At 36.1% G+C, this 16,741-nt stretch overlaps 1 protein-coding gene across 1 annotated transcript in view; it reads left to right on the forward strand.

Moving 5' to 3' along the window:
- Nucleotides 1-16,741, forward strand: part of LOC138705118 (matrix metalloproteinase-2-like) — a 672,465-nt gene that overhangs the window by 530,425 nt on the left and 125,299 nt on the right. The gene's annotated exons all lie outside the window — the stretch shown is intronic.

The following is a 16,741-nucleotide window of genomic DNA, read 5'->3' on the forward strand; positions in this document are numbered from 1 at the left end:
TATTTTTTTTCTTAGTAGTGTAAACATAATTATAGACCTTGACTCATGAAATTGTTGCAAATTAACGATGCTCGCGGTAGTGGTTTTAGGATCCAGGATAAGGCATGAAAGTTTCTTCGTTGACATTGTGATGTCTGATGTTTTGATAGGTAGAAGTCTAGAGTCGTGGCCATAACCGTGTGCTCATATAGTGCAAAGAAAGCCCAAAATGAGCTTATGAAATAAGCTGCCCCGCTCAGTATCTGACGAAAAATTTCCTTCAACTGACAATTCTGTGGAAATGAGTAAAATACATGTTTGTTAGCTTTCTTTCTCTTAGGGATTCTAGCAGTAAAGGAAAAAATTTGTTGTGTTAACCTCTGTACATTAAGTAGTCCTTCAAAAAGTATGTTATGGGAAATGTGAATGTGATGAAATTAAGTAAATTCGCCAGAAATGTAGAGCATTTTCTGAATTTCAGTTTTTCTTCGATGTAAACGAAATGCGTTTCATGGCAGCCGTTCGCGAGATCTTTGGAGAGTCATTGATCCAGCTTGTAACTTGAGCCGGCCAGAGAGTTTGAATAACACTAAACTAGCCAAGCATTAAGAACGCAGCAAGTTTAGGGTTTCCAGTAAACCTGTCAAGCGTTATCGCTTTTCGAAGTAGTTGGTAATTTCCAACCTTTTGAGACCTTCTGGCAAAAACCTCAAATACGTTACTTGATTCTTCGCAAACTCGAACATAATATACTGTTAAAACAGGATTTTTATCTTCATCGTCTTTATCATCATGATAATAACCTTGTCTTTGCATTCTTCATATTTTCATAGCCTTACTTTCGTTATAGTTTTCATTTTCTCTTCATAACATTCAGAGTGCTCCTCGTTATTTTCGTTACCATCATCTCATCGTCTTCGCCGTTCTGTTCATCGCCTTCATTCCATCTCGAATAGGATGACCAGATCAAAATTTTGAACAGTAGGGCTTCAAGCAAAAATGTCTGACATGTTAAAGTTTCTATTTATTATCTTAGAAGTATAAAAATAATTGGAAAATACATTATAGATGTCTTTTGTTATCCATCTTAGTCTTATTGTTTATAGGCTTACTTTCTTTAAGTAACATTGGGAATTTCAACAAATAAGCATGCAATTCTTTACGTGTGAAAGGCTTATAAGTTATATTGCAGTGTTACAATACCTCCAATCTGCTACTGCTAACTCTACCGACAGTCTGTTCCTTTCAACAGACCATTAGATGCAGATTAGTGAAAATAGCCTTTCAATATTTGCATTGTGTGAGATTGTTGAAAAACGAATTGATGTATGAACCTCAATTGCTGGAAATACTTAACATTCACAGCCTGTTCAAAAAAATTACTTCATTGTAAATCTATAGTCTTCAAGAAAAAAAGGACTCCTTTTGTTTCAAGAATTCTTTCACAGCATAGTACTGATTAGGGAATTTTACATAATCTAATACAACAACTATTCTTCATCTGTGTGCTGAACACAAGGAATAATATCATTAACACTAATATCATTTTTGGCACGACAACGATAAACAAAAATTCATGTACGTAATTTTAAGCAATTATTGAAAGATTGTGGTAAATTAAAATATAATATTTCCAACGTTTGCAGAATGCCACTAGAGAATAAAACTCTACTGGAAAGATGCAACATAACTATAAAATGGAGATCTGAGTAGTCAAGAAAAAATCTAGAAAAATTGTTTGTATATTTTGTAGAACCCCTACTAAATTCCCATCTCCCGCATTTTCTGATGTTACACGCTCTTTTCGATTGGCAGGAATGACGTAAGAAATTCAGTTCAATATTCTTTTGACGAATCAATCTACCATCTATGGCAGCCGTGGCGAAAAGGCCATGGTGCGCCGAGCCACTGTGTAAGCTGCAACGTGCATAGCACCTATGGAGGGAGGCGGACAACCGAAGGGGAAGTTAATGTTTAGGACGTGTAACGAAGAAAGAAATGAACAAGAAAACATAGGACACATTATCACAACCTAAAATTAACTGTCTTCAGAATGTCTCTGCGACAAAGTTTCAAAATCAGGAATTATGTCACTTACTGCCAATCGTAGTTGATCACGAAGGTATTTGTCTGTCAGTCGTGATCTAAATTTGATTTTTACTATTTTCATTGTTGAAAATAATTTTTCACAAACGTAAGTTACAGCGAACATGGCTTCAACAGAGCAAGCGAAAGAACGAAGCTTCAAATATTTATTTTTTTCCAAAGATTTGAAAAGTTAAATATCTGTCAAGTCCTTACATCTAGCTTTCATTTAACGTCACATTGTAAATCTGTGAGTTTAAATTGAAAATCTAACCGCATTATTCGTATATCTGCTGTAAAAGAATCGACGTACAGAGTTGATGATAATGATAATAATAATAATAATAATAATAATAATAATAATAATAATAATAATAATAATAATAATAATAACAACTCTTAACCTTTTAATGTTTCATTAGTAACATGTAGTAACTTATAATGCCGTTTTATGTTATACAACCGTTTTCCTAGTAATATTTGTGAAATCATACATTTAATATTTTCATCATATTGTAAGCAAAAGAATGCATCCTCCCATCCTACTTGAAACTTTCGTTTTTTATAGAGGTACATGGTTTCGAGAGAGATATTGCGACGATACGCCACTCGCAGGTCGGAGACAAATGCAAATACTGGGTGTTCAGTTCAAAATGTGTCTTGGCTCGCTGCATGCCGTCTTGTGGCTAGCTGATGAGCCTAGAGAATTCAATCTTCCTACACTTCCGCAGCTCAGGTGTATAATCTAAGAGGCAGAGAAGTTGGCTAGCAAGTACGGCGTTCATTCTGAAGAGTACGTGCCGATACGTACGGTAACGCCGGTAGTGGCAGGAATGTGAACTGTTTGGAAATACGTACTGTCGAGATATGGGGAGAGGGTTAAGACGATTACTTACGTATTTGTTGACATTAACTTCGACGGTCAACATGGACACGGAGCATTTGATTTGTGTTGTGGAATGTTACCATACGCAACCGATGATAACAAATACCCTGCGTACGACTTGCCGGCGCAAAACACAGTTCGAAAGAGGTTATGGTAGCACACAGACCGTACAGACCGCCATCTGTTGCTACGACGTTCAAGTTATACCGTACACATTCTCAAGTTCAGATTGAAGAACGCCTTAAATAATAGGCAACTTCTCTAACATATAAACTGAAACTCGCTTCAAATAGGTGACCCAACAACAGTGACGTCATGACACACTTTGAAATGAACACCCAGTAGAACGGAGTTTGACTCCAGTGAGTAAGAGGGTGGGGGTTGTAGGTAGGAAGGGAGAGAAAAGCACTGCGAGCCACAATGTGCTCGTGAGTCGCATTTTCGCCGCGGCTGATCTATGGCAATGGTATTCAATCTTCTTTGCTAGCGTACCCCCAAATACATTTTTTTGCCTTCGTATCTCCTATTTTCCCAACATAGACATTCAAAGTATGAGCACTGTTTCAAGGGTTTGTTTTATGAACCTCAAAGTAGGCTGACCAGACGTCCCCGATTTCCAGGGACAGTCCCCGGTTTTGAGTTGCTGTCCCCTGGGAGTAAATGTCTCCGTTTTTGTCCCCGGAAATTAATTTTGTCTCCAGAAGGTTTGATTTTGTTTCAGTAACATTTTACACGTAAATATCTAAGTATCGCGATGAAACTGCTGCGATTCACGCACATTTCTGAACAGTTCTCAGTACGAGACAGAAGAACCAGCGAGCTCAGTATGAGATATTCTACACTCTTTGAGAAGAATATAGCTAGCATCTTTGTCTTCGTTAGCGTTGCGCGGAAGTGTTAGAAATGCCGCAGAATCAATTTTTAAGTAGTTAAAAAAACGAGGAATTTTGTGACAAACCAACAGGTGAAAAGTGGTACCTATGATGTTTTTCAGCATTAAAAAAAAAAATTCCATTCCATTTGAAAATCTTATCAAAATAGTGTCATTAATCATATGTCTTTCAGTCAGTAATTCATCATTTGAAAGACTTTCCTCCACAATGAACTCAATCTGAATTGATGAAAATTCAAGAATGAAAATTGAAACAGTTAAAGCTTTGTTACAAGTGAAAACAAACTTTCATTTCTCATGTGAAGAACTTAGTGTGAAGCTGTAAGGGAATGAACAGATCCTTAAAAAGATACATTCTTCAAACAAGTGCTTGTAAAGTGTGTGTGTGTTAGAGTTCAGTGTGTGGAATATTATGTGAAAGACTTTCATGCATGCGTCAGTACTGAAATTGAATTCTTACTGACTATAATTAAGTATAGGAGTTACGTGTGTATATGCATTTAATTAAAACAGTTAAGATACTCTACAAATTTAGTGTGCTAAGTACTATCATTGTATCTACTGTTACATATATTTTCTGCAACATTTCAACGGAGAGTGACTAGGTAAGCGTTTGTGGTTTTTCTTGAAATTGCCGATGTCCCCTGCTGGACCATAAAAAATCTGGTCAGCCTACCTCAAAGCCAGTAGCATCTTCACGTTCAATCCTGCATATGGCTTCAGAAAAATGCCTTCAATTGAGTTTTACGGAAACATTTTTAAAGAGAGTACATTATTTCATGAGAAAATTATATGTTATGCTTGGTTTAAATCTAATAAAATCGTATCAACTACCATAAAAAGTCAGAAGGAAAATGGAACTAGATTGTCGGTGACGCAGTTATTTTTCTAGGTTTACTTACACTAGGACAGTGATGTCATCTGATGCCCATAGGAGCAAGCGCGCGCTTTAGAGCCCAGGAGAGCCTGAGCGCTTTACAGCGGAAAGGAAAGAGACAGACGAAAGAGATAGTATATGCCGCTTGGTCGAGCTGTATACAGGGATGGCCAGCACTGATTCAGTGGATAAAGGGAAGAGAACTTGTTAAAACTGTATCCATGGTAATTTTTAGATTTGTCTGAGAAGTATAAGTGCATTATAAGAATGTAAGTTTTAATTTTAATGCTCATTTTTCACAAGTTTGCTTTTTTATTCAAAAGGAATATTTTCCCAACTTTTTTTTTACAGAAAATTGAAATTTTCAGATATGTTTGTTTAGTAGCCTTACAGGTACTGACACAATTTTTTCGTAAAGCTAATATATCGTAAATACGTATTACGTATTACGTATTAAAATGTTTGAAAATATTCGCATGGAAAATGTTTGTAAGGAAATGAATTAACAAAGAAAATACTGTTACATCACAAACAAAAGATATGTGCCTATGTGTTGGTAAAACGTCAGCTCTATAGCTTCAGCAGATTTCGAGAAAATTTAATATTCTGATAACAGAAAGTTGCGCACCAATATCACCTAAAAGCATAATGCGATAAGAGTTTCATTATGTAATATTAGTTACAGCTAAAACATATACTTAGGCAACTTTACTTTGTACTATAATATTATTTTGATTACATTTATAAGGCTAAAGATACCATCAATATTAATTTCAACTTATCATGTCATATTCAGTGTCTTTATTTGAGATAACACTTTCTTTATGAATGATGAGTTTAATTCACTTAGTACAGTATAGTTGTTATTATGGATTTTGTGTGAATATTCCTTCTTTACTCTTTATTATGTTATTAACATTTAAAACATAACTGCAATATTAGGGTAAGAAATAGGTGTTAGTATTTTTGTTTTACAGACAATATAGAAAATAACAAACAAAAAGAAGACATATAAAAATAACGACATAAAATTTCACGTTCCGTTTGAAGTTTGTGCACCACTGTTTTCTTAATCCAACAGGCTGCTTATTCCTCCTAGCATACCTAGCGCTTAATGCCCGCGCACGACGTCAAAGTCAGAAAAATGCGCTTGCTTTGACATCACTGCACTAGGAGATCGTTATTAACTGTATGTTGGAAAGGGGGAGATATTATTAGCTGTGTAATGGAAGGGATTTCTGCGGTACTACGCATTGTAGCTGACTGGAAACTGCGTTTACATATCAACGGTGGAATATTGCCATCGGCGATTTAGCGAAACGGCGATGTCTGTTTTCTATTTCTTAGAAATCCACCTACAGTACGTGTGTTGTGCTGTAAGGGTTGTTATGTGTGCTGGAGCAGTCAGGATTCTGTCACAGAGATGTTGTCTGATGTCCGCTGTCTTTGTTCAGTCATCTTACAGTGAGGGAGAGCGAAAGTTAGCGAGCTCGCGACGCGGGATCGCCTTGTTTAGTTTCGCGAACCTCTTGAGCCACTGCTTTGGCTTACGTATGCAGGATTTGAGTGCAGGGGAGCTGGCAAGAAGTGACGGGGTGAGGGTGGAACTGTCTACGTTTACAGTAAACTTCGGTTGCTGAACCAAATCCGAAGTATTATATAAATTCTTTTCAAAATCATAGTAAATGCACAGACATTAAACTAACATAAACTCATAACTCCTAACGGTAATTATTAGAATCGCAAAAAAAGTGGAAACATTTCTTCACTATTAAAAATATGTCATTGTGCAACTGTCGTTATTGTTATTACTTAGGTTACATTGAATTTTTGCCGTCTAATGGTAAATCTGCGAACCATGTACAAGGGGGGATTAGGCGTAATAAGGTAGGTGTCCCTGATATGGCCATGCTAAGGTTTGAGAATTTTTCTAGCCGCCATTTTGAAAAAATGTTAACCACTTTTTTCTTACTCGTTCTCAGTCTAATGGACTTTCTTAAAACAATTTCCTTTCCTCATAAAAGTAGCTTTAATTGCCCAAAAAGTCCCAAATTCCAAAAGTCTATCTAGTGGCCATATCAGGAACATGTGCACATGGTATGGCTACCCTTGTTCCATGTTCCACAAATCGTGATTGTTTTCAGTTTGATAGCGCAGTTGTGTTAAAATTAAATAATTTTGGTGTAAAATGAATAAAAATGACACTTAAGTTAATAATCTTTTTTATAATTCAAAAGTGTAGTCAAAACAGGTTTTTCCATAAACAATTAAGTTGTTTTTCTTAAAATACAAAATTTTTGCGTAATCCCAGCTATAAGGCATGTAAATTTGTCAGGTGAAAAAATAAAAGTGAAATGAACTTGATATGGCCATGGTGCATTTGATATGGCCATGCTGCATTTAATACGGCCACATCAGGAGCAGGTAAGCTTTCACGAAAATCGTTTGATTATGAACAACTCGTAAAAGATAAGCCATCAACTACAGCACCAATCAACAGAACATTAAAAACTGAATGGAGTACGATGGTTTTCATGAAACAAGTCATTGAAAAACATGCATAAAACAAAAGAGACTTACCAGAGAAAAATAAGAAGAGGTCACATGAAAACCGCAAAACAGGCAACTGACGCCATATTGCTCAACCTGACTAGATGGAAAACGATCAAGTGACATACCAGGATGCCCTTTCACTGGATGCTGCTGCAATTCAGCGGATTTTTTGGTTAACTAACTCACAATAGGGAGGTGGGCATATCAGGAACATGGCCATAACAGGAGCACCCACCTTATTTAATATATATTTCAATTTGTATAATCATAGTTTTGTAAACGGCAAGGGTGCAAGAAACTTGGTACTTTTAATAAAAAAAAAATCTTAAAAAATAGGCGTAATATCTTGTGAAACATTATTTGTAGATTTGTATTGGAAATAAGAACCAATCCGGCAATTGCTTTTTAAGGGACACTAGAACTTGAGTTTTGACATTATTACAATTTCAATCCGATTTATCTCATTTTTTAACTGTTTGTTAGATGCATTAAGAATAAAGTGTGCAAATTTTGAACTCTGTCAACTTAATTACGCAAATTAGTGATTAATTAAAATGTTCCATGCTCATTATCTTTAAATGCAGGAAGTTCGTAATTTTTTCGTACACTCTGATTCACGGGCAATATGTTGACTCTGAGAAATTCATGACATCTAAGATGGTTTAGTAACAATACATTTTTGAAAACCAGATATTTATTTATTCACATTCTTTTATTAACATGTTAACTTTTTTAGCTCCTAATTTTCAAGATAACTTAAAATTTCTCAAGGTTATATCACATTCTACTATATACAGTCGCGAAGCTTGAGGTGTTTTTTTGCAAATCTCGTGATAAAGCGCTCCAAGCGGTTGGCAACTATAAACAATAGACTGTCCATGGTCGACTTTGGACTGTGTCGTATTTCTATCGAGTGCTAGCTCGTTGCATATTTCACATTGATGCTTGTGAAATGTTCGTTATTGGTTATAATGAAGATGTTAATGGCTAAAATATAATAATTGGAATAATAATATGAGACAAGGAGGAGACGTTTGTAGTGCTATAAATTATAGCAACAGTAAGAGAAAGAGGCCAGAGTTATCCTTTTTCCGATTTCCGAAAGATTCAGAAAGGTTCCTGGGTTTACACAAGAATGCTGTGCAGAAACAAAACTGTTAAATTGAAGTTCTTTGTGACTGTTAGAATACATTATATCCTTAAATTTCACAATGAAATGTGTCAGTCTAACCGAAAGGACATTAGATACCGGTTAAAGTTCTGTCACTTAGGCTGCTAAATTTCCAGAGAAATAAAGGTTAGGTCTTTTTTTTCAGACGATATATTTCTAGTTGTAGCTATTAATTTTGTTATTATTTTTATGTGTTATTTTACTAAAGACGTAGAAAAATTAAGTTTGTTTTAATGAAATTTATTGATCACGTTTCATTTCCAATTCTGGTGTGATTAATATTGCTTAACCTCATCCCACTTTGTTAACTACGTAAGCCTACACTACAAGTACCGGTACACGTAAGTTACTCCATTAATTTATATTTCCATTATTATTGTTGTAAAGAGAAATGCAAATTAACATTTATTGGTTTCATAGTTAATTATCGCTATAATCTTGAATGAGTGAAGCTATTATAGTAAATTTCAGTTCGTTTTGCACAAACAAATATTATATTACTTATTTCTTGCAGGTATCTTCGAGTTTATGGTGGAATTTAATATACTTCATTAAAATAATAAATTAACTTTATGCATTTAATATTTCAATAATGGAAGGAAGGTGTTAATTTTTCCCAAAGAACGCAACGGAAGTGTAACATATTTTATGCTCGACCATGCCGAAATGTAGTAATTATACACCTGGTAGCAGACCTTTAATGGACCTCATTAAAGTACACCTACTCATTAAAGGTCAGGTCTTTCAGCCAATGACGACTCAGGTTACAACTGTTCAGCCAATAACAGGTCAGCTTTGTACAGTTATAAAACCGCAAGTATCGATTATTCTCGGATATGCAATCGAAAGAGAATTAGCGAAAAGGCACGGAGGCTGGAAATCCAACTGTCGCAGAAGGTTATGTTCTGTTACTATAATAATTAGCGTTAATTATAAATAATATTCAAATAAATTCAATTTGTCATCTCGTTTTTCAATGTCGAATTCAATAATCAAGGTTATAAAATTATAATATTATCAAGTTTAACGGGACTATGTCAAGGTCAATGACATTATTGTTCCTCGGAAAAAATCAATACTTTCGCGTCTGCGCACATCTCACAATTCACGACCTAGACCAAGGTCACTTCCGATCTTGTCAGTTACAAATAAAATGTATACATCTGAATACCGGTAATTTCAAGTTAGAAATATGGTCGAGCATAAAAAGTCGTATGAAACTCGCCTATAATGGTAATTAAGAAGCTCGTATGAAAATTATGAAACTCGCTTGCGCTCGTTTCATAAATATCCACTCGATTCTTAATTACTATCATTATAGGCTCGTTGCATAATGTACTATTGTCGGCTGCTAGGAGAGAGTTCTGGGATGATGAGGCGATAGTAGCGAATCTAGTGGTGGGCATTTTTACTACATATTGAGCTTCGCGACTGTATATAGTAGACTGTGGTTATACCTCGGATACTAAATACATGGACACGTACGGATATTTTCATTGAATTTGGTGGAAGCTGCATGCCCATGGAGCATTTTGAACATCAAAACTGTAGTTTCGAGAAAAAGGCAAATTTGTTGAAAGAGATACAATACTGATATATGGAGCAGGCCTATATAAAAATAGCTCCTGAATCTCAAAGAAGACGTAGAGCCAAACAACCTTTTACTACCAACTTCCTAAGTGCCCAAAGAATATTCTCGTACAAAAAAGTCGGTCGTAGTTTTATGATCGAGTGAACCACTAAATATCTCTATTAGGTTGCTGCTAATGAAGTTGGTGGTGATGGTGGTGATAAAGACGACGACGAAGATAATTATTGTGAAATGGTAGTGGTAAACATAGTGATTGGAGTTAATCCTCTTTTCTAGATTGTGCAAATATATTTCTTCCATTTAATTAATAATTCATGGAAGATGAGTACGTAATTATGTTGTATACTCCATTTTATTTCAAGGAGAGCAGTTCGGTGGCTCCTTTGAACATCCACTTACAGATTTATGGCTTCCTACACAAACACATCTGACAATTCCATCCTGTCCCCTCGTCCCAACATTGCACAGTTGCCACAATCCTGGTGACCCTTGAAATGAGACAGTGAGACTGACGGGATTCTTGGAATTCGGAAAAGATGCGGCAACTCTGCCTCCACGTGGATTTGACGGGAGTCTGTCAGTTCTTCTGAACGAGGGTTGTGATTGGTTACTGACAGGAGAAGACAAGATTTCCGTCACAGTAAGGGAGACATTTATGACAACCAATTAGTAGGGGGCAGTAGAAGGTCTGTCGGCAAAATCCTTTCTATGAAACTGCACTCCATGAAATAAAATACAGTACACAGGTTTGTCTGCATCCACCAGGACTGTTAGTACTTATACAATGTAATATTTTCCCCTTACCGAGACTCGTTTTATTTGTTATATTATGGCTTTCCGTTATCATTAGATGTCGATTTGATCTGATACGCAATTTTCCACGACGTATTAGAATTTGTGGTATATTTCTATTAATTTCTTATTTTTTTTTTTTGGTTCGGTCTTGCGTCAGAGTTGAAGAACATCAGGAAACCATTTACGTTGTATTTAAATTGCCTCAATTACGGACTGATTCGTGGGTGTATAAACGCGGGGTGAAGGGTGGTTTCGACCTAATCGCAGCTTACAATCAGTTTTCACTTCCCCCTTCTTTCTCCCCCTTTCTGCTAGCTTCTTTTTAATTTGTATGGTGATCAATGCAAGAAATAATTGGTTTATCGACCCACGGAACCCTCATTCTGTGGACGTTTAAGGTAAATTTGAGCTAAGATCTACGGGAAATGACTTACAACAGTTGTGGTGTTTTTAGAGGAGTTAGACATGGGAGATATGAATTTTCCATAATAAAGCAGATTTAAATTACCTAAACTTAATAAATATTGACAAGAAGTTGTCAAAATATATAGAAATTACTGTTTTAGTATTACGTTATTTTCAGTTTGAGTAAATAGTTGATTAGATTTAGCTAAGATTTTTTTAAATGTATTCAGAAGGTGAATATAGATAGACTATCGATCGGATTTTTTTTTGTATTTGACAGATATTGGAGAAAAAAAATGGGAGTATAAGGGTACACATCATCAGTTATTCATAGATTTCAAAAAGGCATTTGACTCGGTTAAGAGAGAAGTATTATATAACATTCTTATTGGATTTGGTATTCCCAAGAAGCTAGTTCGATTAATTAGTCTCAATGAAACTTACAGCAGAGTCCGTATAGGCCAGCTTCGTCTGACGCTTTTCCAATTCACTGCGGTCTAAAGCAAGGAGATGCACTATCACTTTACTTTTAACTTCGCTCTAGAATATGCCATTAGGAAAGTTCAGGATAACAGAGAGGGTTTGGTATTGAACGGGTTACATCAGCTTCTTGTCTATGCGGATGACGTGAATATGTTAGGAGAAAATCCAGAAACGGTTAGGGAAAAGACGGACATTTTACTTGAAGCAAGTAAAGCGATAGGTTTGGAAGTAAATCCCGAAAAGACAAAGTATATGATTATGTCTCGTGACCAGAATATTGTACGAAATAGAAATATAAAAATAGGAGACTTATCTTAAGAAGAGATGGAAAAATTCAAATATCTTGGAGCAACAGTACACAAATATAAATGATACTCGGGAGGAAATTAAACGCAGAATAAATATGGGAAATGCCTGTTATTATTCGGTTGAGAAGCTTTTGTCATCTAGTCTGCTGTCAAAAAATCTGAAAGTTATAATTTATAAAACAGTTATATTACCTGTTGTGCTGTATGGTTGTGAAACTTGGACTCTCACTTTGAGAGAGGAACAGAGATTAAGGGTATTTGAGAATAAGGTTCTTAGGAAAATATTTGGGGCTAAAAGAGATGAAGTTACAGGAGAATGGAGAAAGCTACACAACGCAGAACTGCATGCATTGTACTCTTCACTTGACATTATTAGAAACATTAAATCCAGACGTTTGAGATGGGCAGGGCATGTAGCACGTATGGGCGAATCCAGAAATTAATATAGAATTTTAGTTGGGAGTCGAAGGGAAAAAGACCTTTGTGGGGCCGAGACGTAGATGAGAGGATAATATTAAAATGGATGTGAGGGAGGTGGGATATGATGATAGAGACTGGATTAATCTTGCACAGGATAGGGACCGATGGCGGGCTTATGTGAGGGCGGCAATGAACCTCCGGGTTCCTTAAAAACAATTTGTAAGTATGTATTCAGAAGGTGAATTAAACTAGTTCTGAGGTAGAGCTTGGAATACCGACATTTCGGAATCCCCGTATCTTTTTCCCGTTAACATTATTATTATTATTATTATTATTATTATTATTATTATTATTATTATTATTATTATTATTATTATATGTAAAAATTTTTTTCGACACTAATGAATTTCCGAAGGACATTGAAAGACTTGCTTCTTAGTTGTCTTTTCCACGCAATTGAGCTCCGCATTCAAATTTTTATGTATTGAAGATAATCTCATGAAAACTCTGTAATCTCTCAGCCAGGAATGGAATAATCAAAATAGTGCATCACAAACTTCACAAGTCGTTCAGTGCAGAAGACTCCACAGTTATCTGAAGTGCGTTTGGTGCATTGTTGCCAGATAAAGGAAACACAACCGTCGTACCAACTTATGAAAAATGTCGTACTTCAGTATAAAATTGTCGTACATTTGTCACTTTCCTATTTTTATAGATACAGTAGAGCGTACAAACATATTTCACATTACACTAAAAGAAAGTGATTCATAGGCATATTTATAATTACAGCAGCAAATATTTGTTCAAATGAATAATATTACTACTTATTTATCACATTCACAATGACATTTAACATTCAATTTTTTTTTTTAATTTTATTGGGTTATTTTACGACGCTGTATCAACATCTAGGTTATTTAGCGTCTGAATGAGATGAAGGTGATAATGCCGGTGAAATGAGTCCGGGGTCCAGCACCGAAAGTTACCCAGCATTTGCTCATATTGGGTTGAGGGAAGACCCCGGGAAAAACCTCAACCCCGACCGGGATTCGAACCCGGGCCACCTGGTTTCGCAGCCAGACGCGCTGACCGTTACTCCACAGGTGTGGACTTAACGTTCAAACACATCACCATTTCTTCATCAACACTGTCAACTCCGTAAAGCATGCACGATGACGCTTGGTCAGAAACAACATTATTATACTGAAAGTCAGCAGAAACTTGTCTTTGGCCAGCGCGACGGGAATATTTAGGCTAATATTAATCAATGCTTCACCTGATAATTACATCAAATTAATCCACTCAAATTCGACACTGCTATAATATCGGCGCGTTTGGACTTCTTAATCCTACTGCGGTACTATTTCATTGATGAAAGACTTCCATTACCGAATATGTAAGCAAGATAGTAGATCTCTGAACTCGTATTACTTTGACATAACTGCGCAGTACAATGAAACCCAGTGTTACCAACACATAAATTGTATCCCCGTCAATCTAACACCTAGAAATCCGTCAGAATCCGTCAAAATAAAAAAAAAATCCACTTGATATATCTATATACAAATAAAAAGCAAATTTTAACTCAACTTACTTACCAATTTTGATTAAAATAATAATTTGTCAATCTTTGGCTTGATTACTAGGAAATCTGAAACAGGAGATTCTTCAACGTGGTACGGCACAGGCAGGGCTGTTCAAAGAAAAAGTAAAAGCCCCCAAATATTAAACAATTAAAATGACAGCAGCTAAAAAAGTCAAAAGACGATGTAAATCGTAAATTCCGCCAGAAATTCCGTCACCCGTCAAAGCCATTCATTTCCCGTCCGCTACGTTGAAATTCCGTCGGTTTTGACCTAGAGCTGAAGATGACTAATGACGACTTGTATGGCAAGAGTAGCCACCATATCGATTTTCAAAACATCCTTTATACCTTTAATTTTTTTTTTTTTTTTTTTTTTTCCAAATTAGTAAACGACATACTGAATGAAGAAAACATGTCTAAAAAGGGACGAATTAACCTTTGTTCTTTCATTAAAATAGTCGTACAAAATAGCGTACGATATAGAGTTCGATCGTACCTCGTACAATTAGTCAAAACAGTTGTATGCGTATGACTATAGTCGTACGTATGGTAACCCTGGTTTGGTGACTATTCTACGATTTTTGACGCGATTCCGCATGCGCTGCGTGCCACGTACGAGGGTGGGTCGACGAGTCGATTATAGCAGACATACGACTGCTCCGTATGGGTCCGCAAGGTCGACGCCAATGAAAGTCAAATTAGGTATTCTGTTGTTTGCGTCACTCATCCCGCGTCGTGTCTGATCCGGAAGATACGAGCTACAGAAGGCTACAACCACAGCCACAAGCCGAAGCATGTGGCATTAGTTGGGTGACAGGAAATATTGATGTGGAGAGCAGTAGTGCGCAAGCATGGAGACGTCCCATCATGCATCACGGACGATTACAAATGAACAAAGAAGTAGAAGAACACGGCGCGGCGCTGATTACGATGGGAGAGCTGAAATTCAACGCAGCGACCACGATTATGACGAGAATCTGACGATAATCGTGACAACTATGATAGTGATTATAAATCGTAGGTTGTTTACTGCTATAATAAAGGCAAATAAATTTTTAAAAGTTGGAAAGTTAGAAAGTTAAAAATGTACGAATTCAAATATGCATATAAAATGAATAATATCTATGTTATATGGATACATTTCACTTATTTATAATATTAAACGAGCGAGAAATTAAAAGAATAATGAAATATTGGAAATTTGGTGGACCTTACACACTCCTCTCTCCCCTCCACCTTTGAAGGTTGCTCATCTACATTAAATTCCTTCCAACCAAATGATCCCCTTAATTGAACATGTTAGCCCACATATCGCGCTGAAAGAAGAATGCATTTTAGTGTATTAGGAATTTGGGAACTCCGGGGCTGCATTCGGGTGTGTTTTCGAATCCCGTTTGTGCGGGTCTGCCTGTTATTTTACTAAACTGGAATTTTAATTTAGTATTATATCTCGTTAACTAATTTTGATGACCTCTCACTACTGGTTGTTATGGTTGGAAGCTATCGTAATTATGTATAACATTTTAGTTTTCATTTTGCAAATATTTCTATAGCGTACTTACTTACTAACTTACTTACTGGCTTTTAAGGAACCCGGAGGTTCATTGCCGCCCTCACATAAGCCCGCCATTGGTCCCTATCCTGAGCAAGATTAATCCATTCTCTATCATCATATCTCACCTCCCTCAAATCCATTTTAATATTATCTACGTCTCGGCCTCCCCAAAGGTCTTTTTCCCTCCGGCCTCCTAACTAACACTCTATATGCATTTCTGGATTCGCCCATACGTGCTACATGCCCTGCCCATCTCAAACGTCTGGATTGAATGTTTCTAATTATGTCAGATGAAGAATACAATGCGTGCAGTTCTGTGTTGTGTAACTTTCTCCCCTAGGCACCTTATTCTCAAATACCTTTAACCTATGTTTCTCTCTCAAACGAGAGTCCAAGTTTCACAACCATAAAGAACAACCGGTAAAATAACTGATTTATAAATTCTAACTTTCAGATTTTTTTGACAGCAGACTGGATGATAAAAGCTTCTCAACCGAATAATGAGGCATTTCCCATATTTATTCTGTGTTTAATTTCCTCCCGAGTATCATTTATATTTGTTAGTGTTGGTTTCTATAGCGTGCTGTGTAAAAATAAGGAAATGTCTAATATTTCTTGTTTTCTTTGTTTCAGGTAAGTAATTTTGTCTTCTGTCGATGACGTTGCTTTTCTTAAAACTCCGGATTTGAGGGAAACTCAGGTTAGTGATGAACTTCGTAATCATAGACGATATATTTGCAACGTTTATTAGTGACTTTATGCAACCTGTATTTCCCATTCCGTATTCCTTGCATGTACTTTCAGTATTTAACTGGTCACCATTTTCAGATTTATCGTAAATGTTGACTCATTGGATTTTAGTAATTTGTCTACGAACTTCACAGATAAAAGGCTGAAGATAATTACCGGACCTTCTGACCAAAAAGTCCATATGTAGGAGTTCTGTTCTTGCTCTTTAATTTAAGAGTGAATTTTTCTATATTTAGTCTAGTTTTTAAAAGTGAATTTTCCTGTATTTAGTGTATACCAATGGTTTCCAAAGTGTAGTTCTGGGGGTCGTGTAAACAGCTGAGAGGGTCGCTAGATTATTTATAAAATGAAAAAGACGCCTAATTAACGTACATTTACATTGTATTTAGAAATATAAATAAAGCTG

The sequence above is a fragment of the Periplaneta americana genome, chromosome 1 (genome assembly GCF_040183065.1).
Source record: "Periplaneta americana isolate PAMFEO1 chromosome 1, P.americana_PAMFEO1_priV1, whole genome shotgun sequence".
Lineage (NCBI taxonomy): Eukaryota > Metazoa > Arthropoda > Insecta > Blattodea > Blattidae > Periplaneta > Periplaneta americana.